The sequence below is a fragment of the Nycticebus coucang genome, chromosome 5 (genome assembly GCF_027406575.1).
Source record: "Nycticebus coucang isolate mNycCou1 chromosome 5, mNycCou1.pri, whole genome shotgun sequence".
Classification (NCBI taxonomy): domain Eukaryota; kingdom Metazoa; phylum Chordata; class Mammalia; order Primates; family Lorisidae; genus Nycticebus; species Nycticebus coucang.
In genome coordinates, this window is record NC_069784.1 from 23,811,769 (window position 1) to 23,837,561 (window position 25,793).

Consider the following 25,793-nt stretch of genomic DNA (forward strand, 5'->3'; position numbering starts at 1 on the left):
TGAGGAGAAAGGTGATCAGGTGGGCTATTAATTGCTATAAATGGGGCTTAGAAGGTGTGGTAGCCAAAAGTTTGATCCTGCCTCTATTTACAAGTATCCAATCAGGGTAGTCACTAAGAAGTGCAAGCAAGTCATCTATAAAAAGGTACAAGGGGGCGGCGCCTGTGGCTCAGTGGGTAGGGCGCCAGCCCCATATACTGTGGGTGGCGGGTTCAAACCCGGCCTCAGCCAAAACTACAACAACAACAACAAAAAAAGGTACAAGGAAGGGAGCAGGAGTGCTGTCCTTAGGCACTCGTTCTCCACTCAGAGAATAATTCCCCAGAAACTATCTAGTTTGAAGGTCATCAGAATGTGCTCCCACTGTATGCCTCAGTTTGGAGGTCACTGAACAAGGTTATTAAGACCTCACATTTACTTTATAGTCTGTTTTTAAAAATTTAAGAATTTTAAATCTAAAAAGGTTAGTGGTTTTACATGTTCCCTTTTACATGGTTGTGGTTGATCCTGTATTTATTATACTGTGTTTTAAGTTCTCTACTTCAATTGTTTAATTAAATCTTAACTGTTCTTGGCTTTTTCTTGTTTCACTATTTTGTAAGCCTCTTTTGCTTAGCAATAACATTCTCATTAATTTTCCTTTATCTACATATTTTTCTTTGAAAAATAATATATACTTATTTCAAAAGCTGAAAATTCCAAGTAGAAGATTTAAAGACCATTGTCATATGGTAATCATTTAATTTCTTTAACAGCAGAAGTATTTCCTTTCAGTCTTTTTTCTGAGTTTTTCTTTAAAAAAAAAAACATTATTATACTGTAATTTCATTTAATTGAATTTCTAGATCTTGTGGTAAACAATGTCCACGGGAAAGGGTTTTCCAGATGAACTGTTTGTGCCCAATTACACAATTGTGCCCGGAGGGAATAACAGCTCATGAAGAAACTGTTTGCTTTTAAGTTTATCCAGATGCCACCGCAACACACAGACTTGCAGACTCATGGGTGCACTCAGTTCCACCAGGGGTGGTTGGCTAAGAATCTGGGCCGGCCTTTACAAGTCTGCAGTTCTTTCATGATATATATTCTAGCCTTAAGTTCATTTCCATTTGTCTTCCAGCCAACTAAAAGTTTCTTAATTTGTTTTCTTCTCCAAGAAGGCTATGTGAATGCCATATTTTAAACCTTGGCATATTTCTGAATTCTGGCAGACATGAATGTTTGTAACCTCCATTAATGAAACACAGCTAGGTTCAACATCTCTACACACAACCTTTTCCCCTGAAAACTTTGGCATTTGTTCTGACACTGGTGACTTAGAAAAGTCTGTTGTCCACAGCCACCATCTCTCCCATAGTTTTCATCTTTCATTTCTTTCCCTCTACATTCCAAGAAAATGTCTCAAATGTGTTTTCCACATCCCTGCTTTGGTACATCTCAGGGTGAATTCTGCTTTTCACTGTCTCCAATTTGTATTTTAATACTGCTGCTGCATGTCCCCTTACTTATAACTATCCAAGCTACAGCTCCCTTTTCATCTCAGCCTATTTGTTCATTATACTTTTTGGCTTCCATTCCAGACAGGCTCTGCCCTCTTCAGTCAACTACAGATGCCAGATTTCTTACAGTTCTATAATAAATTATTTTCAGAGAGTTGCTCCTCCTCCATATCTTCATAATGATATTCCCTTTCCCTTATTCTGAAAGTTGTATAAATCCTGCATTATTATGTGACAACAAACAGGGTGTGTGCAGACTGCCACTGGCCCCCTTCTGTCAGTGTATGCGCTAGTGGACTCCCCTGCTCTATGGTGGATGAGCACAGCTATCTAATATAATTCCCAGTGTCTAACCAGTTTCCATCTGGTGCATGTCTGCTAAGATCCAACCAGCAGGGTTGGTGTTACCCAGAAATGATGGAATATTAAAAACCAAAAACCAAATACAAAACTACAATCTCCAGTGTATTATTTGGAGATCCTTTCATATGAGTAAAAGAAAATCCGTATCTAATTGGCTTCAAAAGGAACAGAATTCATGGGCTCAAACAACCTGTCTCCCCATGTATTTACATCTTTAATTTCTCTCAATGGTAGCTTATACTTTTCAGTGTAAAGCCATGCATGTCTGTTACATTCCTAAGTGTTTTATTTTTGACATTATTGAAATACAATTGTTTTGTAAATCTCATATATTAAAAAACCATTTTTTATTGGCCTATCTTAAGACTCTGCTAAATTTACTTACTGATCATAGTTTTTTCATTGTTGTTATTAATTCCTTTGGATTTTCTACTATGTAAGTAATCTGTGAATAGAGAGTTTTTACTTTTTCCTTTCCAATCTTTATTCTTTTTACTTTTCCTTGCCTCACTGCATTGACAAGGACATTCAGAAAAATGTTGAGTAGAAATGGTAAGAATGGGCAACCTTGCTTTGTTCGTGATCTTAAAGGGAAAGTACTCAGTGGCTTAATACATTTAATGTTACCTGAAGGCATGTTGTAGACGTCCTTTATCCGACTGAGGAAATCACCTTCTAATTATAGTTTGCTAGATTGATTTAAACAAAGTATGGATGTTGATTTTGGTTAAATTTTTTTTCTACATTTATTAGGGTGGCCATTGGGTTACCTTTATTTCTCTTCTCTACTCTTTTCTTTTCTTTTTTGAAATAGTTTTACTCTGCCTCCCTGGGTAGAATGCTGTGGCATCATCTAGCTTATAGCAACCTCAAACACTTCATCTCAATTGATCCTCTTGCCTCAGTCTTTCGAGTAGCTGTGACTGCAGGCACCTGCCACCACTCTGGGCTAGTTTTTCTACTTGTAGTAGACATGGAGTTTCACTCTTGCTCAGGCTGCTTTCAAACTCTTGAGCTCAAGTAATCCACCTGCTTTGACCTCCCAGAGTGCTAGGATTACAGATGTGAGCCACCACACCCAGCCTACCGGTATTTTTTTTTTTTTTTGTAGAGACAGAGTCTCACTGTACCGCCCTTGGGTAGAGTGCCGCAGCATCACACGGCTCACAGCAACGTCTAACTCCTGGGCTTATGCGATTTTCTTGCCTCAGCCTCCCGAGCAGCTGGGACGACAGGTGCCTGCCACAACGCCCGGCTATTTTTTTGTTGCAGTTTGGCCGGGGCTGGGTTTGAACCCGCCACCCTCGGCATATGGGGCCGGCGCCCTACTCACTGAGCCACAGGCGCCGCCCCAGGTGTCTTTTTGTTGTTGTTGTTGTTGCAGTTTGGCTGGGGCTGGGTTTGAACCCGCCACCCTCAGCATGTGGGGCCCTACTCACTGAGTATTTTTAAACACAAAACCAATCTTACATTCTTGGGATAAAACATACTTGGTCATGCTATATTAATCTTTTCATGTATAGCTGAGTTTAATGTCAATATTTTATTAAGGAACTTTATGCCTATATTTGTAGGGATTTTACTTAAATTTTTCATAATGTCTTTATGTACTAGGTTTTAGGATCAGGATTATACTGGCTTCACAAAATTAGTTACGAAGTATTTCTTCTTTTATTTTCTGAAAGAGTTTGTTAGATTTTTATAGTTTCTTTCAAATGTTAGTAAGAATTTACTGGGCCTAGAGTTTTCTTTGTAGAATGTTTATTATAAACTCAATTTTTCTGACATATACAGGACTACAGAGATTTTTAATTTCATTCCGTGTCAGTATTAGAAAGTTGCATTTTTCTAGAAATTTGTCTATTTCATTTTAAATGAAAATTACTCAGGTAGTTATTTTTAGAATTCTTTTAGCATCTTTTTGAAGTGTACACATCTATAATGATACTCCTCTTTCATTCCCAATATTAGTAACTTAGGTTTTTCTCAATTTGATCGTTCTTTTGAAAGAACCTACTTTGGCTTTGTTAATTTTCCCTGTTCTTTATTTTCTATTTAATTAATATGTGCTATTTTTCTTCTTCTTGGATTTAATTTACTTATTTATCCAGCTTCTGGAAACTTACATTTTAACCCTGCTTCCTTTCTAATATAAACAATTAAAGCTATAAATTTCTTTCTATGCAATTTCCTTCTTTCAAACTTCTATTGCATTCCACAAATGCTGACAAGTTTGTTTTTCATTATCATTTAGTTCAAAGTATTTCCCAATTTCTTTTTGACTCGCGGGTTATTTAGAAATATACTGTTTAATGTCTAAATAGTGGGGGAATTTTCTAGATATCTTTTTGTTATTGATTTATTACTTAAGTCAGTTGTAACCAGAGAACAAACCCTGTTAGATTTCAATCTTTTGAAACTTATTAAGAATTATTTCATGGTCCTATGTAAAAGTTCTAGGGTACCTAAAAAAAACTGTGCATTCTGTGGTTTCTGGGTGTTGGGTTCTATAAATATTAATTAGGCAAACTGGTTAACAGTGCTATTCAGATCTTTACCTCTGTACAGATTTTTGGCCTAGTAGTTGTATTAATTACATTAAAAGGGATATAAAAATCTCCAGGTATAATGGAGGATTTGAATCCTTTTTACCTTCTGTCAGTTTTATGCTTCATGTATTTTGAAGCTAATAGATACCTACACATTTGTAATTAAGTCTTTCTGATACATTTAAGTTTTTATCATGATAACATGTCCTTGTTTATTTCTGGTAATACTCCTTGTTTTGAAGTCTATTTTTTCCATTATTAAAATTTCTGTTCTAATGTCTAATAATTTATGTCTATCTGGTATTTTTTAAATTAAATTTAATTAATTAATTAATTTTTAAGCGATTCTTTTGCCTCACCATCCCAAGTGGCTGGGACCACAGGTGCCTGCCACAACACCCTGCTATTTTTTGGTTGTAGTTGTCATTGTTGTTTGGCAGGCACAGGCTGGGTTTGAACCCACCAGCTCTGGTGCATGTGGCTGGCGCCCCAGCTGCTAAGCTACAGGCCCTGACCCTACATGGTATATCTTTACATTATTTTGCATTCTTTTACTTTGAAGCTTTGTCCCATTGGGTTGAAAGTGCATGCCTCATAAATAGTTTATATTTGGGTTATCCAGTTTGAAAGGTTCTGCTTTTTTTTGAGACAATCTCTCTCTGTTGCCTAAGCTAGAGTGCCATGGAGTCAGCTGGCTCACTGCAGCCTCAGACTCCTGGGCTCAAGCAACCCCCCTGCCTCAGCCTCCTGAATAGCTAGCTGGGACTACAGATACACACTACCACCCAGGTTAATTTTTTTTTTCTGCAAAGATGGGGGCTCACCACATTGCTCAGGCTTTGTATCAAACTCTAGTCTCAAGCAATCTTCTTGCTTTAGCCTCCAAAAAGTGCTGGGATCATAGGCATGAGCCCAGACTCCATTTTTTACTGGTTGCTTTAGAAACTAAAAAATGCATCTTTAACACAATCTAGAGTTAAATGCTGTACTAGTAAACATTAAATATGGGCATCTTGTAACAGTATAATCCTATGTACCCCAATCTTTGGTGCTATTGTTGTAAGCCCCACAATAGAGTGCCTTAATTTTTCTTTCGTTACTAATATGTCTCCTAAAGAAATTAAGAAAAGAAGGCTTGGCACCTGTGGCTCAAGCAGCTATGGTGCCAGCCACATACACCTGAGCTGGTGGGTTCAAATCCAGCCCGGGCCCGCTAAACGACGATGGCTGCAACCAAAAAAATAGCCAGACATTGTGGCGGGCGCCTGTAGTCCCAGCTACTTGGGAGACGGAGGCAAGAGAATTGCTTGAGCCCAAGAGTTGGAGGTTGCTGTGAGCTGTGATGCTACGGCACTCTACCCAGGGTGACGGCTTGAGGCTCTGTCTCAAAAAAAAGAAATTCAGAAAAGAAAATAAATAATAATGTAGTCTTTTATATTTATTCACTTATTTATCATTTCTATTAATTTTCACTCATTTCTGAAGACACAAATTACATGTACCTTCATTTCTAGTGTCTATTCATCAGCCTAAAAAAATTATTTTAACTTTTCTTATAGTATGGACGTGCTGGTGATACACTCTTGTTTTTATCTAAAAATGTATTTATTCCACCTTCATTCCTGAAGAATGATTTTTCTGGATATAAAATTATAGACTGACATGTTATTTCTTTTTTTTTTTTTTTTGTAGAGACAGAGTCTCACTTTATGGCCCTCGGTAGAGTGCTGTGGCCTCACACAGCTCACAGCAACCTCCAGCTCCTGGGCTTAAGCGATTCTCTTGCCTCAGCCTCCCGAGTAGCTGGGACTACAGGCGCCCGCCACAACGCCCGGCTATTTTTTGGTTGCAGTTTGGCCGGGGCCGGGTTTGAACCCACCACCCTCGGTATATGGGGCCGGCGCCTTACCGACTGAGCCACAGGCGCCGCCCGACATGTTATTTCTTATAGAAACTTAATGACGTGGGGCAGCGCCTGTGGCTCAGGCGGTAAGGCGCTGGCCCCATTTACTGCGGGTGGCGGGTTCAAACCCGGCCCCGGCTGAACTGCAACCAAAAAAAATAGCCGGGCATTGTGGCGGGCACCTGTAGTCCCAGCTTCTCGGGAGGCTGAGGCAAGAGAATTGCTTAAGCCCAGAAGTTGGAGGCTGCTGTGAGCTGTATGATGCCATAGCACTCTATCAAGGGCCATAAAGTGAAACTCTGTCTCTACAAAAAAAAAAAAAAGAAATTTAATGATGTAATTCCATTGTTACTGGCCTCCGCTGTTTCTAAAGACAACTCAGCTATAATTGTGCATTATTGGTCCCCTGTATATAAAATATTGCCCTTCCCTGGCTGTGGCCACAATTTGAGTTTGTGCCTGATGTGGTTATCTTTGTATTTATTCATTTTAGAGTTTGTTGAGATTGTTGGATCTCTTAAGTTATTTTTTTACCAAATTTTAGTATTGTTTTTCAAAATTTTTGCCCCATTTTCTCTCTCCTCTAAGAACTCCAATAACATATATGTTAACCCACTTGTCAGTGTCTCAGAGGTCTCTGAGGCTCTGTCTAGTTTTCATGAATCTTTTTTTCCTCTGCTCTTTATTTTTTTGAGACAGAGTCTTACTTTGTTGCCCTTGGTAGGGTGCTGTGGTGTCACAGCTCACAGCAACCTCAAACTCTTGGACTCAAGTGATTCTCCTGACTCAGTTTTTCATTTTTGTAGAGACGGGGTCTCACTCTTGCTCAGGCTGGTCTCAAACTAGTGAGCTCAAGCAATCCACCTGTCTCCGCCTCTCAGAGTGCTAAGATTACAGGCGTGAGCCACCGGTACCCAGTCTTCTCTGCTCTTTACTTTGAATATTTACTATTGGTGTCTTCAAGTTAACTGACTCTTTCCTTAATGCCCCAAATCTGCTTTTCAGTCTGTTTTTCTCTTTAGTGATTCTACTATAGCGTCCTACAATTTTCATCAAAAAAAAAAAATTATTTGCCCGGCACCTGTAGCTCAGTGGTTAGGGCGCCAGCCACATATCCTGGGGTTGGCGGGTTTGAACATGCTCCCGGGCCTGCTAAACAAGGACAACTGCAACAACAACAAAAAAATAGCTGGGCATTGTGGCGGGCGTCTCCCCAGCTACTCAGGAGGCTGGGGCAAGAGGACTGCTTGAGCCCAAGAGTTTGAGTTTGCTGTGAGCTCTAATGCCACAACACTCTACAGAGGGAGACAAAGTGAGACTCTGTCTCAAAAAAATAAAAAAACAGGGCAGCACCTGTGGCTCAATGGAGTAGGGCACCGGCTCCTTATGCCGGAGGCGGCAGGTTCAAACCCAGCCCCGGCCAAAAACTGCAAAAAAATAAAAAATAAATAAATAATAAATAATTTTCTGTTAAGATTTTCCATGTGTTCAATCACTGTACACATATTTCCCCTTTTTAGTCTTTGACTTCCAACTTGAATACCTGGGTCATCTTGGAGATGGTTTGTTATTGACTGCTTTTTCCTGAGTATGGTTACATTTTTCTGTTTCTTCACATGCCTACAGTAATTTTTGATTGAATGTTATAAATTATGTATAATATGTTGTCACAACTCTGAGTTCTGTTACCTTCCTCTGAAGACTGATCTTGGTTCTATCCAGCAGTTAATGTGGCTGGACTCAATTTCTAAATTCTGTCTCTCTTGCTATCAGCAACTGCTGAAACTTCTTAATTCTTTTAGTTTTCAGCTGTTTGTTTTTCACTGCATTTCCTGGGGCCTCCCCATACATATGAAAGAGTTGGATAGATTATGAATGCAGGTTTGGGGAATAATTTTGCTGTAACTCCTTCCCTTGGAGATTTTCTCCCTATCCAAGACCTTTGCCCACAGTGGGGGGCAGGGCCTCAGAGCCAATTCCTTTCCTTCAGACGGAGTCTCTTTTTTCTTTTGGTTCCTTCCACTGCCTCCAAATAGTTGTTTAAAAGTATATAAATAACATATGTAATTTTTAATCCAGAAGCTGAAGTATTCAATGTGGTTTTGATTCATTATCTCACACATTAAATAAATAATATTTAAGGGTGAGTCTCTTTGATTCTCCATCCACTTTGCAGAGGTTCAACTTCATCCTCAGGCTGATCTTCCACATTGTCACAGGATAGAGCCAGCAGCTCTCAGAGCTACATACCTACATCTCCAAATCCAGAGGAAAGAAAGTTATCACTAGCTAAATTATCAAATATGGTCCTAGGCTTCATTCCAACTGAAAAAGTTTCAGGAAATATAACCATTGTTGAATCAAGTACTGCGAATAATAGAGCTGGCTAGTGTAGCCTTGGGGCACCGCTCATCCTCTCCTTCCAGCCCTAATCCTTGCCAGGAGAATGAAGCTATTTGTTGTATATTTTCCTGAAGGGCAGCAAAGCATTTTGTGGCTCCCAACTTTTAAAGACAAAGACCAGTTTTAACTCTCTAATTTTCTTTTTTTTTTCTTTTTCTTTTTTTTTTTTTTGTAGAGACAGAGTCTCACTTTATTGCCCTTGGTGGAGTGCCGTGGCATCACACAGCTCACAGCAACCTCCAACTCCTAGGCTTAAGCAATTCTCTTGCCTCAGCCTCCCAAGTAGCTGGGACCACAGGCGCCGCCTCTAACTTTCACAAGTCTGAAACTGTTTCTTTTCATCCTCATGTACCCCTTAAAGCTACAGCTCCTAATCTCCATTGTCTATTTGGCTTTAGTTCCCTTACATATCTGGGTTTAGTTTCCTACTCATTTCTAGGATCTGGAGATTTCCTTTTCTTGCTTTCAAGCTAGTTATGTAGCAATAAAAAATAAAAAACTGGGAAAGGGAGCTTCTGTTTTATCCAGCATTTCTATGTATTTGAAGATGAAAGCAAGAGGGATCTTCCTGTATCAATAAATCCACCTTCAGTAACTTTCCTTAGCCTTCAGGGTATAGCACAAACTCTAATTTATTTATAGCACAGGGCCCTTCATGACAGTATTTACTCTCTTAGCTTCTAGACCTACGTACCTTCAAATGCAATCTTTCCTTGAGCTAAGCAAAGAGCTTTTCATAATTCTCAGTTCATACCACACTATTTCTTCCTTCTAAGCCTTTTCAGATACCGTTTTTCTCTGTTTAGCATATCTTCTCAAGGTACCCATCCCCTCACACAAAGTTAACTGCTACTGGCTCTGAAAGTCAAATGAAGCATGGCCTCGGAGAAGCCTTTCTGTTATTCCTTTCCATCCCAGACTAAGACAGTCCCTTGCTGGGGTCCTTTAACTCTCTATACACATTTCTGACAGCAAATATCATTCTAATCATTGATTTACTTTCCCCACAAGATTATATATTCCTAGAAAAAAACAGGTCTTACATAATTTATTATTTCTAGAACTTCACTCTTAGCTTGGCATGGAGTAGGTATTTAATAAATGTTTTGCTGAATAAACAGACTGAGAGATATACTTTATTTTTTCTTGAGACACAGTCTTACTATGTCGCCCTTAGTAGAGTGCTTGGTGTCACAGTTCACAGCAACCTCAAACTCTTAGGCTTAAGCGATTCTCTTGCCTCTGCCTTCCAAGTAGCTGGGACTATAGATGCCCATCACAACACCCAGCCAGTTTTTTCTTTGCATTTGTCATTGTTGTTTTACCTGGCCCAGGCCAGGTTCAAACCCATCAGCCTCGGTGCACGTGGCAGGTGCCCTACCCACTAGAGCTACAGGCACCACCCCCTTTTTTCTTTTTCTTTTTTTTTTTTGAGACAGAGTCTCAAGCTATTGCCCTGGGTAGAGTGCTGTAGCATCACAGCTCACAGTAACCTCAAAACCTTGGGCTTAAGCGATTCTCTTGCCTCACCCTCCCAAGTAGCTGGGACTACAGGCATCTGCCACAATACCCATATTTTTTTGTTGTAGTTGTCATTGTTGTTTAGCAGCCCTGGGCCGGGATTGAACCTACCAGCCTTGGTTTATGTGGCCAGCACCCTACCCACTGAGCTATGGGTACCACCAACTCTTTTTTCTTATTTTTTTTTAACTTAATAGATTTGTCTTTTTGAGGAATTTTAATACACAGAAAAATTGAGCAGAAAGTAAAGAGAGTTCTCATGTCAAAACCTAGAAGAAACTGAGATGTCCTTCAGTAAGTGAATGGATAAATAAACTGTGTTACCTCTGGGCAATAGATTATTCAGCAATAAAAAGAAATTCTGGGAAAGGATGTCCTCTTTAATAAATGATGCAGGGAAAATTGGATAGCCACATCTAAAACAACAGAACAAGATCCCTATCTCTCACCATATGCAAAAATTAATTTAAGATGAATTAAAACCTAAATGTAAGATCTGAAAGTATAAAAATTCTGGAGGGAATTATAGGAAAAATTCTTCTAGACAATGGCCTAAGCAAAGTATTTATGACTAAACCCCCAAAGGCAAATACAGCAACAATAAAAATAAATAAATGGGACTTAACTAAATTAAAAAGCAAGAGAAATAATCAACTGAGTAAACAGACAACAGGAGAAAATACCTGCAAATTATGCTTTCAACAAAGGACTAATATCAAGAATCCATGAAGAACTCAAACAAATCAGCAAGAAAAAAACAAATTAACTCCATTAAGAAGCAAAAGACACAAACAGCTTTTTCTTTCTTTTTTTTTTTTTTTGTAGAGACAGAGTCTCACTTCATGGCCCTGGGTAGAGTGCCGTGGCCTCGCACAGCTCACAGCAACCTCCAACTCCTGGGGCTTAAGCGATTCTCTTGCCTCAGCCTCCCGAGTAGCTGGGACTACAGGCGCCCGCCACAACGTCCGGCTATTACAAACAGCTTTTTCAAAAGAAAATATACGAATGGTCTACATACAAAAAAAGGGTCAACATCACTTATCATCAGGGAGATGCAGATTAAAACCACAATGAGATACCACTGTACACCTATCAGAATAGCCATTACCTAAAAAATCAATAAACAATGCTTATACTCTGTTGGTGAGACTGTGCATTAGTACAACCTCTATGGAAAATAGTATGGACATTCTGCAAAGAAGTAAAGTAGACCTACCCTGTTTCCCCGAAAATAAGACAGTGTCTTATTTTAAGGTGTGCTCCCAAAGATGCGCTAGGTCTTATTTTCAGGGGACGTCTTATCTTTCCTGTAAGTAGGTCTTATTTTCGGAGGATGTCTTATTTTCGAGGAAACAGGGTACCATTCAATCCAGCAATCCCACCACTGAGTACCTCTCCAAAGGAAAAGACATCATTAGATCAAAAAGACAACTGTACCCAAATGTTTACTGCAGCACAATTCACAACTGCAAAGATAAGGAATCAACCTAAGTGCCCATCAACTGATGACCGGGTAAAGAAAACGCAGTGTATGTATATGCCATGGAGTACTGCTCAGCCATAGACAGGAATGAAATAATGTCATCTGCAACCACCTGGATGGAACTGGAGAATATTACCCTAAAAGAAGAATCTCAGGAATGAAAAAACAAACACATGATCTCACTAATCGGTGGGAGCTAAATGATGGATACATGTGATCATAAAGTGGTATAAAGGGCATCAGAAACTAAGAAGTCAGGAGGACAGGAGGGAGGGCATGGTAAAACTTATCAGGTCTGATACACACTATTCCAGTGACAGGCACACTAAAAGCCCTGACTTCAGCATTATACAATTCATCCATGTAACAAGAACATTTGTACTCCCCAATATTTTGAAATAAAAATTATATTAAAAAACAAAGAAATGAGCAATACATCAAGCCACGAAAAGATCTGGAGGAATCTCAAATGCGTATTACACTAGAACCTCCATAGTTGACCATCTCCCCACATTGACCATCTCAAGTTGATCTAATTTTCATGCACCAGACATGCACCACATGTATGTATCAGTACAATAGGCCTAGTTCCTTATGTCGACCACTTCTGTATGTTGACCAGTTTGTTACAGTCCCTTAGATGGTCAACTGACAGAGGTTGTACTATACTAAGTTAAAGAAGCCAATAGTATATAAAGGCTACGTAACTGTTGAATTCCAGCTATATAACATTTTTTTTTTTTTTTTGAGACAGACTCTATGTCACCCTCGGTAGAGTGCAGTGGCATCACAGCTCACAGCAACCTCAAACTCTTGGGCTTAAGTGATTCTCCTGCCTCAGCCTCCCAAGTAGCTGGGACTACAGGAGCTCACCACAACACCCAGCTATTTTTTGTTGCAGTTGTCATTGTTGTTTAGCAGGCCCGGGCTGGGTTCGAACCCACCACCCTTGGTGTATGTCGCTGGCACTGTAACCACTATGCTACAGGCACCGAGCCAACATTTCTGATACAGGAAAAACTATGGAGTAAAGATATCAGTGATTGCCAAGGGGTTAGGAGGAGGGAGGGATGAATAGCTGGGAACAGAGTATTTTTAGGGCAGCGAAACTGTTATGCACCATAGTGTAATGGTGGGTACGTATCATTAGATAATGGATTTGTCAAAACCCAAAGAATGTACAACACCAAGAATGAACCCTAATGTAAAATAGGGCTTTGGGTGATAACAACATGTCAGTGAAGGTTCATCAGCTGTAACAAATGTACCACTCTGGCCTGGGATGTTGACAGTGGGGGAGGCTGTGTATGTGGAGTAGAGGGTATGGCAACTCCATACTGTTGCCTCAATGTTGCTGTAAATTTTAAATGCCTCTAAAAAATAAAGTCTATTTAAAAAACATATTAAAAGGGTAAATAAACATGTTAAGAAGTAGAAAGAAACAGAAAAACAAAAATAAAACCTAAAAAACCTGAGAAGTAAAAGGAAAGGAATAATTAAAAAGATACAAAAGAATCTAAAATAAAGATCAACAAAATTGAAAATTTGTTCCTATGAAGGACAATTAATGACAATTAAGTTATGGCAGGGGGGAAGCAGAAAGAGGGACAGAGGGAGGGGGTGGGGCCTTGGTGTGTGTCACACTTTATGGGGGCAAGACATGATTGCAAGAGGGACTTTACCTAACATTTGTAATCAGTGTAACCTGGCTTATTGTACCCTCAATGAATCCCCAACAATAAAAAAAAAAAAAAAATTCATTATAAAATTTTACAAAATAAAAAAAAAAAAAAATTCCAAAAAGAGGGGTGGTGCCTATGGCTCAGTGGGTAGGATTCAAACCTGGCCCCGGCTGAATTACAACAAAAAATAGCTGGGCATTGTGGCGGGCACCTGTGGTCCCAGCTACTGGGAGGCCGAGGCAAGAGAATCGCTTAAGCCCAGGAGTTTGAGGTTGCTGTGAGCTGTGATGCCACAGCACTCTACTGAGGGCGATAAACTGAGACTCTGTCTCTAAAAAAAAAAAAGGTTCCAAAAAGAAATAGAAATGTGAATAGTTTCTTTTTCTTTTTGAGACAGATTCTCACTGTGTTGCCCAGGCTACAGTGCTGTGGCATCAGCATAGCTCACAGCACCTCAAACTCTTGGGCTCAAATGATCCTCCTGCCTCTGCCTGCTGCGCATCTGGGACTACAGGTACCCACCACAATGCCTGGCTCGTTTTTCTATTTTCAGTAGAGACAGGGTCTCACTCTTGCTCAGGCTGGTCTCAAACTCTTGAGCTTAAGTGATCCTCTCTCCTTGACTTCCCATAGTGCTAGGATTACAAGTGTGAGCCACCACACCTGGCCTTGTGAATAGGAAGGAAACTATAACTAAGGAAGGAAAAAGCGTCAAAGAGGCAGGCATGGTCAGTAATATACAATGCTATAATAAACTACAAATTACAAAGCAAAGTACAATTAGTATTGAAAATTGCCTGATGAATCTGGCAATAAGGAGATCACTGATAACCTTATTAAGAACAGTACGTGGAATGGAATGAAGTATGATAGAACAAGTTTCTAAAAGGAAAAAAATCCTGGATATGTTAACACCCAATATTATATAGGTGCAAGAAGCTAGATTGTATTTACTTTTATCTTTGCCCCATGTCTCGTAGATGCTCATAACAATATTTGCTGAATCAATTCAGTTGAATGGAAAAGAAAGGAGCACGTATAGAAGAATTTAAATACTTGACAGTATTGAGATGTCAATGAAAAAGTTTTAAGTAGATTTCTAAACAGATGTATAGTCTGGCAAAATTGATGTTTAAAGAATATTAATCTGGACATTCAGAAAGAGAATACTAAGGGCGCAAAGATCAGTGAGGAAGTCTAGGCCTTGTGGGGATTAGGAGAGGCCAACAGGCATAAACACAATGGGGGAAATTTGAGAGATATTATGAAAGTAGAATTCTTAGAATTTGTCAATGAGTGGATATGGAAGTTAGAATAAAAGGATATTAAAGGTATTTGAAAGACTGAAAGAAGTTAGGATAATGAAGAATGAAGATCGGGGGTGACAGACGATGGCATTTTAACTAAATGCCACCTCAAGTAGATTCATTCCTGTAGTTTCAGAAATTCATGTATTTAATAACCAGCATATAACTTTTGGTCGCAAAGTAAACTTCTCAAACAGATGAAGCTTAAGTCCGGATGTTAATTGAGATCTTTACCCTATAAATGAATAAAAACAGTGGAGAATCTATTCAAATTTTTATTTTTATCTTTATTTCTTTAGGCAAGATAATACAATAGCTTTGAAATATCTAGTAGAATGTGCTAATTTTTCATATTTTTATTTTGAGGTTTTTTTTCACAGTTTAAAGCTGGAAGACTAGTTTAAAATTAAAAATCTATGTATGAGAAAGTTGAAAATGACAAACCTGGCAAGATATTTAATATGTATATTTCATAAAAGCTATTTAATAGTATATATATACTATATATGTATATATAGATATATATATACGTGTATATATATCTTAGAAGTTTGCCATTTGTATAAACATACACATATTCACATAATCAAATTTGTTTCCCGAGTCTGCATATACTGTGGAAGGTTTTTCACCTTCCTGTTCATTTCATTTTGGCTCATCTCCACTCTCAAAACATCCTGAAACATAGATAGTATGGAAATAATTGACAATGAGCCTTCTCGGAGAGAATTCAGAATCAAACAGCTCAGCATTCCTCTTCTTTTCTACAGAACCGTGCTCTGCACCACAAAATTAAACAGACATCTCTAGGGATACAGATTTGCCAAGAGTGTTTCTGGCAAAAATAAAATCTGGCCCTTCTCCAGACTGCTATACATGGACAACGGTGGCTGTTGTACCGATGGAGATTGATTGTTGGCTGGCTGGTCTGTGGTTACTTAGCAGTGTCAAGATGAAGAATATCAGGCACAGACCATTTCATGTCCAAAGACTCTGACAACAAACTTGCTCTGCCTAACTTCTCACATCCAGCAATAATAATCCTAGTGCTATTCCTTTGTGTTATAGGGAAGCAACTGAAACCCAGAGAAAGTAAGACATTTGCCCAAACTTGCGCACCTACTCAGTGATAGAACAAAATGCAGGCCTTGAAGACTCCCCCTTCAATAATCTTTCAACCAATCTACTGAACAATACAACCTTCTAAATAATATCAAAAAGAACATGCTGTGCATGTCTTAAAAAAATTTTTTTTGAGCCAGTCTCACTCTGTTGTCTAGGCCAGAGAGCCGTAGTATCAGCCCAGCTCACAGCAACCTCAAACTCCTGGGTTCAGGTGATCCTCCTACCTCAGTCTCCTGAGTAGCTGGGACTACAGGTGCCCACCACCACGCCGGGCTATTTTTTTCTACTTTTAGTAAAGATGGGGTTTTGCTCTTGTTCAGGCTGGTCTCAAACTCCTGAGCTCAAGAAATTTGTCTGCCTTGGCCTCCCAGAGTGTTAGGATAACGGATATTAGCCTCTGTGCCCAGCCTTATATGGCCCTGAAAGATTTAAGTTCAAGCCTATTCAATAAATAGGTCATTTAGGTAGAGGAAAGATCTATCATTACTAGAAACAACATTGACCTTCACTTGTCTGCTACTTGATGCAACTATTTGTTCATGAAGATATAGAAGTCTATTGCATACAATTCACTGTTAGCTAACCAAAAAGTATAAACACAGTCCTGTACCCACCAAGAGGTTAAGGTGGCCAAGAGTTCAAATTCTATTAAATTCTTATCAGTTTTTATGTCCAATGTAATTTTATTTAAGTCCTTTGTCTCTTAACTAACAGACATAAAATAGCAAAGTTAACTTGTAAGGTCATAGACAAAGGGATAAAGCATCGTAAGAGCTAATCCAACTGATGCTCATCAGAGGAAGACAACAGGAGAATGAATATAAGGTTATCAAGCTCTGTGAGCCAAAGCCCCTCCAAACTCCAGCTCAGTTGTCAGACCTAAAATACTTTGTTTTGATTAAACACTGAAGCTTTATATTCCTTCCATAGAATAAGTCAGATTTGGGGGCTTTCTGTTCCTCTGGGTCAGTCTACCTAGAACTGTCTGGTGAAGATGGTTGGACCACGGCAATAAGACTACAGGGTTACCAGTTTTACCAAATTAATTTATAAAGCTAATTAACTGATCTGAATAGTTTTTTCCTCAGTTAATACCTGTCTTAAAAATGCTTACAATGTTAGTTAGCACAAGTATCAAAAGGAAATAGTTAAATGAAAGTACTTTATAAGTTATTCTATAAATTTAAGGCATTACTATTATGAACCCTGTTTTTGTTTTTTTTTTAGACAGAGTCTCACTATGTCACCCTGGGTTAAGTGCTCCAGTGTCACAACTCACATCAACCTCAAACTCTTGGGCTTAAGCGATTCTCTTGCCTTGGCCTCCCAAGTAGCTGGGACTATAGGCGCCTGCCACCAAACCTGGCTATTTTTTGTTGCAGTTGTCCTGGTTGTTTAGCTGGCCCCGGCTAGGTTGGAACTCACCAGTTTCAGTGTATGTGGCTGGTACCATAACCACTGTGCTACAGGCACTGAGCCTATTATGAATCTGTTTAAGTTTTTTAAACCTTTCATAAAAAATCCAAAACTGGATATTATGAGAGCTTTCTCCAACCAATCCGACTTTTTCCCAGCCCATTAACTGGTGACACATAAATACTTTGCAAATATTACCTCACAGTAATTGTATGTTCCTACATATATTACCTAACTTTAGCAGACATGACCTTCAGCTTATGGGGATCTCAAGAGAAATCCCTACCCTGCTTTATTTGATAGAGACTAAATGATGAATCAGGAAAGAGTAAAAAGCCTTGAAATGATCTTCCAGCCTCCTTTGAGGTTAGGATTTTAAGAATGACCCAACTATTGCCAAAGTGTTCATGCTGAGTTTCAAAAAATCTCAACACCAGGTCCCATGACTATTCAATTGGATATATATATATATATATATATATATATATCGTAAACATTAATTATGCCATATACAAAAACCAGTTCCTGGTGGACTGACATTCTAAATAGGAAAGATAAAGCAATAAACCTTTTAGGGAAAAACCACAGAATAATTTAGAGTATTTAAAGCATTTGTATCCTTTCAAGACACAAAAACTCTGACCATAAAAGAAAAAAAAAAAAAGATAGCTTGATTATATTAAGGATTTCTGTTCACCAAAAGACAACATTAATAAACAAAAGTGGAAGATGTGACAAGAATTTTTCTGGCAAAAGACTTAAAAACAGATTATACACAGAATTCCTAATAAAGAATACCCAATAGAAATAGGAACAAAAGAACTAAACTTGTATGATGTCATTAAAGAAAATAACTAAACGGCACATGAACCTGAAAACACATCCAATTTCATTAATCACCAATGCAACTACTACCTGTGCTAAATGATGTGCAGCTCCTCCCAAATCAGCATGCAGTGTCTGTCCATCGCCTAAAATGTGTATACATTTTTGACATGCCTGATAGTGACCAAAAAATGACAATTTTTTTTTTTATTGTTGGGGATTCATTGAGGGTACAATAAACCAGATTACACTGATTGCATTTGTTAAGCAAAGTCCCTCTTGCAATCGTGTCTTGCCCCCAAAAGGTGTGGGAAAATGACAATTTTTGATGTAAAATAAATAAATAACTTATTTTCTTTTTTTTTTTTTTTTGCACTTTCCCTGGGGATAAAATAATTTTTAAAAAACAGACAACAAAATCAAACATAGGTGTATCTATGACCAAGACATTCCCTTCCAACAAAAATGCTTACATATGTCCACCCAAAGACAGGTACTAGAATGTTCATAGCTTCAATATCTCCCAACAGCTAAAAACTACAAATAGCCCAAACACCCATTAATAGTCATTAATAGTAGAATGGATAAATTGGCTTATGTTCAGACAGTGGAATACTATACCGTAATGAGAATGGAGGATATGACTCCGCATGACAGTAAGGACGGATCTCACACACATAATGCTGAGTGACAGAAGCTAGACCTAACAGATAGGAGTCTGTATATATATATATATATATAAACAGGCAAAAGTAGATTTCCATGAGCGGTCAGGAGACGGTAATGAAAGTACAAGAAATGAAGGGGGGTTTCTAGAGTGCTAGTAAGATTCTGCTTCCTGAGCATATACACATACATTCTTTTCTACTGCATGTTACACTTACTGAAGAGGACTACTTTTTCTTGCTATTCTATTGCATGTTACACTTACTGAAGAGGACTACTTTTTCTTGCTATTCTATTGCATGTTACACTTACTGAAGAGGACTACTTTTTCTTGCTATTCTATTGCATGTTACACTTACTGAAGAGGACTACTTTTTCTTGCTATTCTATTGCAAGTTACACTTACTGAAGAGGACTACTTTTTCTTGCTATTCTATTGCAAGTTACACTTACTGAAGAGGACTACTTTTTCTTGCTATTCTATTGCACGTTACACTTACTGAAGAGGACTACTTTTTCTTGCTATTTCATGCTACAATCTGGCCTTTCACATAAAAAAGCCATACCCCTCAAGCTTGGATAAATACCAAAGTATAATATAAAAGCTAGTAATGAAACAGATTTTGAGCTAATTGTACATTAACCTTTACCCAAGCTCACACCTTCACAGAATTAGAAACCTAGTAACAGTCTGGTGGAAGAAATGTGTTATTCTTTAATTTGTTGATTTAAAAAATTTTCAAAGGCTTTAGAAAGGAATGATTTTCTTTCCTTTTCTACTTATCATTGTTTTTATTATAAGATATACATAAAGTATATTACATATATTATTTCACTTAATCTTCATAATAATTCTATTTTTTTTTTTTTTTTTTGAGATGGGGTTTCTCTCTGTCACCCAGGCAGGGATATAGTAGCATGACCATAGCTCACTGTAACCTTGAATTCCTGGGGCCAAGTGATCCTCCCACCTCGGCCTCCCAAAGCACTGAGGTTTATAGGCCTTGAATACTTTTATCATTTCCATAATTTTTTTTACAATTAAGGAGATTTAGGTTGAGTACACTGTCTAAAAACAGACTGCACATTCATGGTAGAGACAGGATCTGAATCCTGGTTTGTCTGACTTCCAAGCTCATGCTCTTCACCATTTTATACCACCTCATTGTCATACAGGGTGCTTTTCAGCACTGAGCGATGATAATCTCCTTTGGCTTTTGTCTAGTTGCTTTAGGAGGCCAGATCTGAACAGAACATTTCTCTCCACTACTATTTTATAAAGACCCATAGAGACCCACAGAGGGAATGAACTGTTACGGAATGAAAGCTGGATGTTAACAAGCCAAGACAGAGAGCCCATGTCACCAATAGGCCCATAATAAAAACGTTTGACAGCTCTTAACAACTGGCTAAATATGATATTGGGCAGAAGTCTCCACAGATGGGTCTCAAATGAGCCAACAATTCATAGTGAATGTTTCAGTTAGGCCATCATGGAAAAATGAGGACTAGATTAAGCAATTCTGTCAAAAAAAAAAAAAAAGATTAATGGGTAAGTTCTTAATTGTACATAGCTGTTCACATTTCTTTAAACCTTAGAGTATATTATTTTTGCCAAAAGTTATGCTGACAAGAGATGATTCTTTAATATAAATGCTAATACAAATATAATAAAGTTTAGGTTGGTAGAAAAAATATGATTGGCTAGATTACTTAAACAGCTTCTGATAGTTAATCAGATACTCTCCATTCGTGTAAGTTAGCAGACACTTTCCCAAGTTGCAGATATGGTACCTAAGAGAAAATAAACACTGTTATGCATCTACTTTGGAAAATGTGCTAGTTTATGTCAAAGGTCAAATTAATTGTTAAAAATCACACCTTGGCCTGACAGTCAGGTCAGGTCTAGCACCTCATGTAAGGAATTTCAAAGTTTATTTTTGACCACTTAACATCAAAGTCATTTAAAATTTAAATGTCATTCTTTGGAGTAGAGGGAAAATATATTTGGTAATAGTATAGAACTTTATGCTTAATAAGTATGTTAGAGTTTTTAATCACAAAGTCATAATTTTAAATTATGAATTAGGGGCTCGGCGCCTGTAGCTTAAGCAGCTAAGGCACCAGCCACATACACCAGAGCTGGCAGGTTCGAATCCAGCCCAGGCCTGCCAAACAACAGTGACAACTACAACCAAAAAATAGCCGGGCATTGTGGTGGGCACCTGTAGTCCCAGTTACTTGGGAGGCTGAGGCAAGAGAATCACTTAAGCTCACCAAGTTAGAGGTTGCTGTGAGCTGTGATGCCACAGCACTCTACCCAGGGGGCGACAGACAGCTTGAGGCTCTGTCTCAAAAAAAAAAAAAAAATTATGAATTAGGGATACTTTCACCACCACCCCTCAACACCTACAATAATCTCTACAACATCCTAGGCAGAGGAGGCCCAATATTTGAATCTAAGCTATACCCACCTGATGAAATGATTAGACTAAGGCTTTTACCTCCATCGTGTTATTCTGTCCAGGCCCTTTCTTCAAGTAAAAAATGTAAACTCTTTTCTTACTCAAAGTTCTACAAAAATAAATACAGAAATATTTTTAGATAACATAAACATGCCCCTATTCACTTACTGAAAATAAAAATGTAAAACTTTTTTGTTACTCTATTTATCATATATTGTATATGCCATATTCTATAGGAATACAATATGAAATGAATATACTGGTATGAATTCATATACAACAAATGAATGAAACTTCTATATTCAATATGACAAAATTTAAAAAGAGCTGGTACATACATTTTTAGGAATCTTCATGTAAAGGTATATCTCAATAAGAAAAGAATGTTGATTCCTCTAAAGTTACTCATAGACATATCCCAAAGATAAATAATTGGTTTATTTATTATTTGAGACAGAGTCTCATTCTCTTGCCCTAGAGTACCATGGCATCATAGCTCTTAACAAACTCAAACTCTTGGGCTCAAGCGATCCTCCTACCTCAGTCTCCTAATTACCTAGGACTACAGGTGCCTGTCACAACACCCAGCTAGTTTTTTCCATTTTTAATAGAGACAGAGTTTCGCTCTTACTCAGGTTGGTCTTGAACTCCTGAGCTCAAGCAATCCACCAGCCTTGGCCTCCCAGAGTGCTAGCATTATAGGCGTGAACCACCACCCCTGGCCTTGGCATGTTCTCTTTTAGGAGCACAAAACTAAAGGAAATGTTTTTTAAAGTGATTGAAAAATCACTTTAAAATATAATATATAAATATTATATATAAATAAAAATTAAAATATAATATATAAATAATATATATATAATATAATATTTGGACATCATGTCATCTTTTAATGAAGCTAAAGCATTCTTCTTTGTTTGAGAATTTTGCTCTGTCGCCCCAGGTAGAATGCAGTGGCATCATTGTAGCTCACTGCAACTTCAAACTCCTGAGCTCAAGCGATCCTCCTAATCCTTCGGCCTCAGCCTCCCAGTGCTAGGATTACAGGTGTGAGCCACCTCACACCTCTTTCAATAGTGAATTAATTCTTTTTTTTTGACAGAGTCTCACTATGTCGCCCTCAGTAGAGCGCTATGGCGTCACAGCTCACAGCAATCTCAAACTTTTGGGCTTAAGCAATTCCCTTGCCTCAGCCTCCCAAGTAGCTGGGACTACAGGTGCAAGCCACAACACCTGGCTACTTTTTGGTTGCAGTTGTTGTTGTTTAGCAGACCCGGGCTGGGCTCAAACCCTCCACCTTTGGTGTATGTGGTCAGCACCCTACTCACTGAGCTGTGGACACCCAGCCAATGGTGAATTAATTCTTTCAGAATTGTTATTAAGAAAGTAAGAAAGTCTGTCGTATGAATCATTATCATCTTACCAATAAATGAACAAATAAAGCTCAGAAGGGCAAAGGAGCTTGAAAGAAGTCAAATCACTTGTTTTCATGCTAAAGCATCGTACTCATCTTAAAGTCATATGGTATTAGAATTCTTCCAAATTTTCTTTAAATTCAAAATTACTTCAATAAAAATTCTTGCTACATAAGACATTTATAACCCAATACTATCATTTTGTATAGTTAATTTCCATCACCTTCGGGGAGGGAAGTCTACATAGCGTGATGTTCACATTTACATGGTAGATCTAGCTATGGGCCATTTTTACATTAATCTGCTTTAATAAGATCTACTTTAGGTTAATTAGTCTCCAGAGATACAAATTCCTTAATAAAGCAGTCGGCAGTATTTTAAAATATTAACCAAAATATCTGAAATGTGAAGCAATGCTTTAGCGTTGCTAATAGCTCACTGTTTCTATTTATAGTCTCTGACACTTAACCCTCTGCTTCCCCACCTTCCCAAATGTCCCATCTACTCTATGATACAGTTCTCTCAGACCTTCCTTTCCTTTTTCTCTCTTGCCTGTTTAGAACACAGCTATTGAACATACTTGTCTGAGCACATTCCCCTAACCCTGATTCAAAAACAGAAGTATTTAAGATCAATAACACCTTCTTTTCTTTTTGAGACAGAGTATCACTTTGTCACCCTTAGTAGAGTGCCATGGCATCATAGCAGGCAGCAACCTTAAACTCTTGGGCTTTAGCAATTCTCTTGCCTCAGCCTCCCAAGTAGCTGAAGGTGCCCACCAATTTTTAGAGGCAGAGTCTCACTCTTACTCAGGCTGGTCTTGAACTCCTGAGCTCAGGCAATCCACCCGACTTGGCCTCCCAGAGTGCTAGGATTATAGGCATGATCTACCATGCCAGGCTAAATTTTGATTTTTTAAAAAAGTATTCTCTTGGCTCAGCACCTGTAGCTCAGTGGTTGGGGCACCAACCACATACACGTGGGCTGGCAGGTTTGAACCCAGCCAGGGCCTGCCAAACAACAATGACAACTATAACAACAATAACAAAACAGCCAGAGTTTGTGACGGGTGCCTCTAGTCCCAGCTACTTGGGAGGCTGAGGCAGAGAATCGCTTAAGCCCAAGAGTTTGAGGTTGCTGTGAGCTGTGATGCCATGGCACTGTACCGAGGGTGACATAATGAGACTCTGTCTTCAAAAAAAAAAGTATTCTCTTGGAAGTTAGCCCCTTCAGCAATAGAGGTATTAAGCTATTAAAATACAGCATTTTTGTCTGTGGATCCCACAAAAGAATGTGAAAAACATATGCCCCCTTGCATATACATATTTTTTTTGGCATTACATTTATTTACCAAAATTTCATACAGTTGCAAAAGAATAATTCCTAACATATTATAAATACTGATACATATATTTAAAAATACATTATGCCTTATATTACTCTTGACTGTTTCAAATGGAATTTAAACAGGTTTTCTTCACATGACTAGTACAGCAGTCTCAACAGTCTTCTCTTTCCCATGCATAATGAAACTCTTGAGGAAAAACTCTTTGCACCAGTTGCAGAAGAGGAGGCAACAGACCCAAACAATAAGATTACTGTAACGGGTGTTGGACAAGTTGGTACAGCACATTCTGTCAGCATTCTGGGAAACTGGCTGATGAACCTGCTCTTGTGGATGCTTTTTGGAAGATAACCTTAAGGGAAAATGATGGATCTGCATCATGGGAGCTTATTTCTTCAGACACCTAAAATGTGGCAGAAAAAGCTTACTTACTCTGTGACACCAATTCTAAGATTGTGGTGGTAACTGTAGGCAACCACCAGCAAAAGGGGAAGAATCACTCAATGTGGCAGAGAAATATTAACGTCGCAAATTCATAATTTCTTAAATTGTCAAGTACAGTTATGATTGCATCATAATTGTGCAACCCAGTGGACCCTCTTACATATGTACCTGTAAACTAGATGGATTGCCCAAGCACAATATAATTGGAAGTGGGTGTAATCTCGATTCTGCTTGATTCTGCTAGATTTTGCTATCTTATGCCTGAAAAATTTGGCTTCCATATCACCAGCTGCCATGGGTAGAGTTTGGGAGAACAGGGTGACTCAAATGTAGCTGTGCAGAGTGGAGTGCACATGGCAGGTGTTGCTCTCCAGGAACTGAATCCAGAAATGGAAACAATTACAGTGAAAATTGGAAGGAAGTGTGTAAGGTGGTGGTTGTATATGCTTATGAAGTCATCAAGCTAAAAGGACACACCAAGGCCAGGCGCAGTGGCTCAGACCTGTAATCCTAGCATGCTGGGAGGCTAAGGTGGGTGGATTGCCTGAGCTCACCAGTTCAAGACCAGTCTCAGCAAGAGCAAGACCTCATCTCTAAAAATAGCCAGGCGTTGGGGCCGGCACTTGTAGTCCCAGCTACTCAGGAGGCTGAAGCAAGAGAATCGCTTGAGCCTAAGAGTTTGAGGTTGCTGCGGACCTATGATGCCACGGCATTCTACCAAGGGTGACAAAGTGAGACTCTCTCAAAAAAAAAAAAAAAAAAAGGGGGCCTTACCAGCTGGGCTACTAGATTAAATGCAGCTGACCTGATTGAATCAATGTTTAAAAATCTATCCAGGCTTCATCAGTGGTGAAGGGCACAGCACTGAGAAGGAAGTCTTCCTAAGTCTCCCAGGCATCCCCGATACTGGGGATTAATCAGTGTTATTAGCTGAGGTGCTCAGCTCAAGAATAGTGCAAATGCTCTGAAGGACCTAAAAGATCTGTAACTGCTGAGTCCTTGTCTGTAGCAATTTAAAAACCACAATGTGATTAATCCTAAGCCTTTAGTTTTCATCCATGTACATGGATCACCGTTTGCTTTTAGCTTCCTTTTGGGAGCCCATATGTAAATTTAATAAGCTCACAGAATCAAAGCCCGTGCTTGGTTTAATGCTCACAACAAGCATTTGAACAAATAAAAGTAATTATTGTAGTATGCTTCTAAAAAACATAAACTATAGCAAATTTGATAGCTACCATTATTCATTTCAAAACACTGATAAACAAATGGTTCAAAATGACCAGAAATTTCGTATCTCTCATTTTTTTCTTGAACTTATTTTTACCACAAATTATTTTTTAACTTTTTATTTTTATTTTTGTAGAGACAAGTCTCATTTT

The 25,793-nt window shown here is 38.5% G+C and overlaps 1 protein-coding gene and 1 pseudogene across 1 annotated transcript in view; one reads left to right on the forward strand and one right to left on the reverse strand.

Moving 5' to 3' along the window:
* Positions 1-25,793, reverse strand: part of DIPK1A (divergent protein kinase domain 1A) — a 107,754-nt gene that overhangs the window by 60,706 nt on the left and 21,255 nt on the right. The window lies entirely within an intron of this gene.
* Positions 24,142-25,264, forward strand: LOC128586419 (L-lactate dehydrogenase B chain-like; annotated as a pseudogene).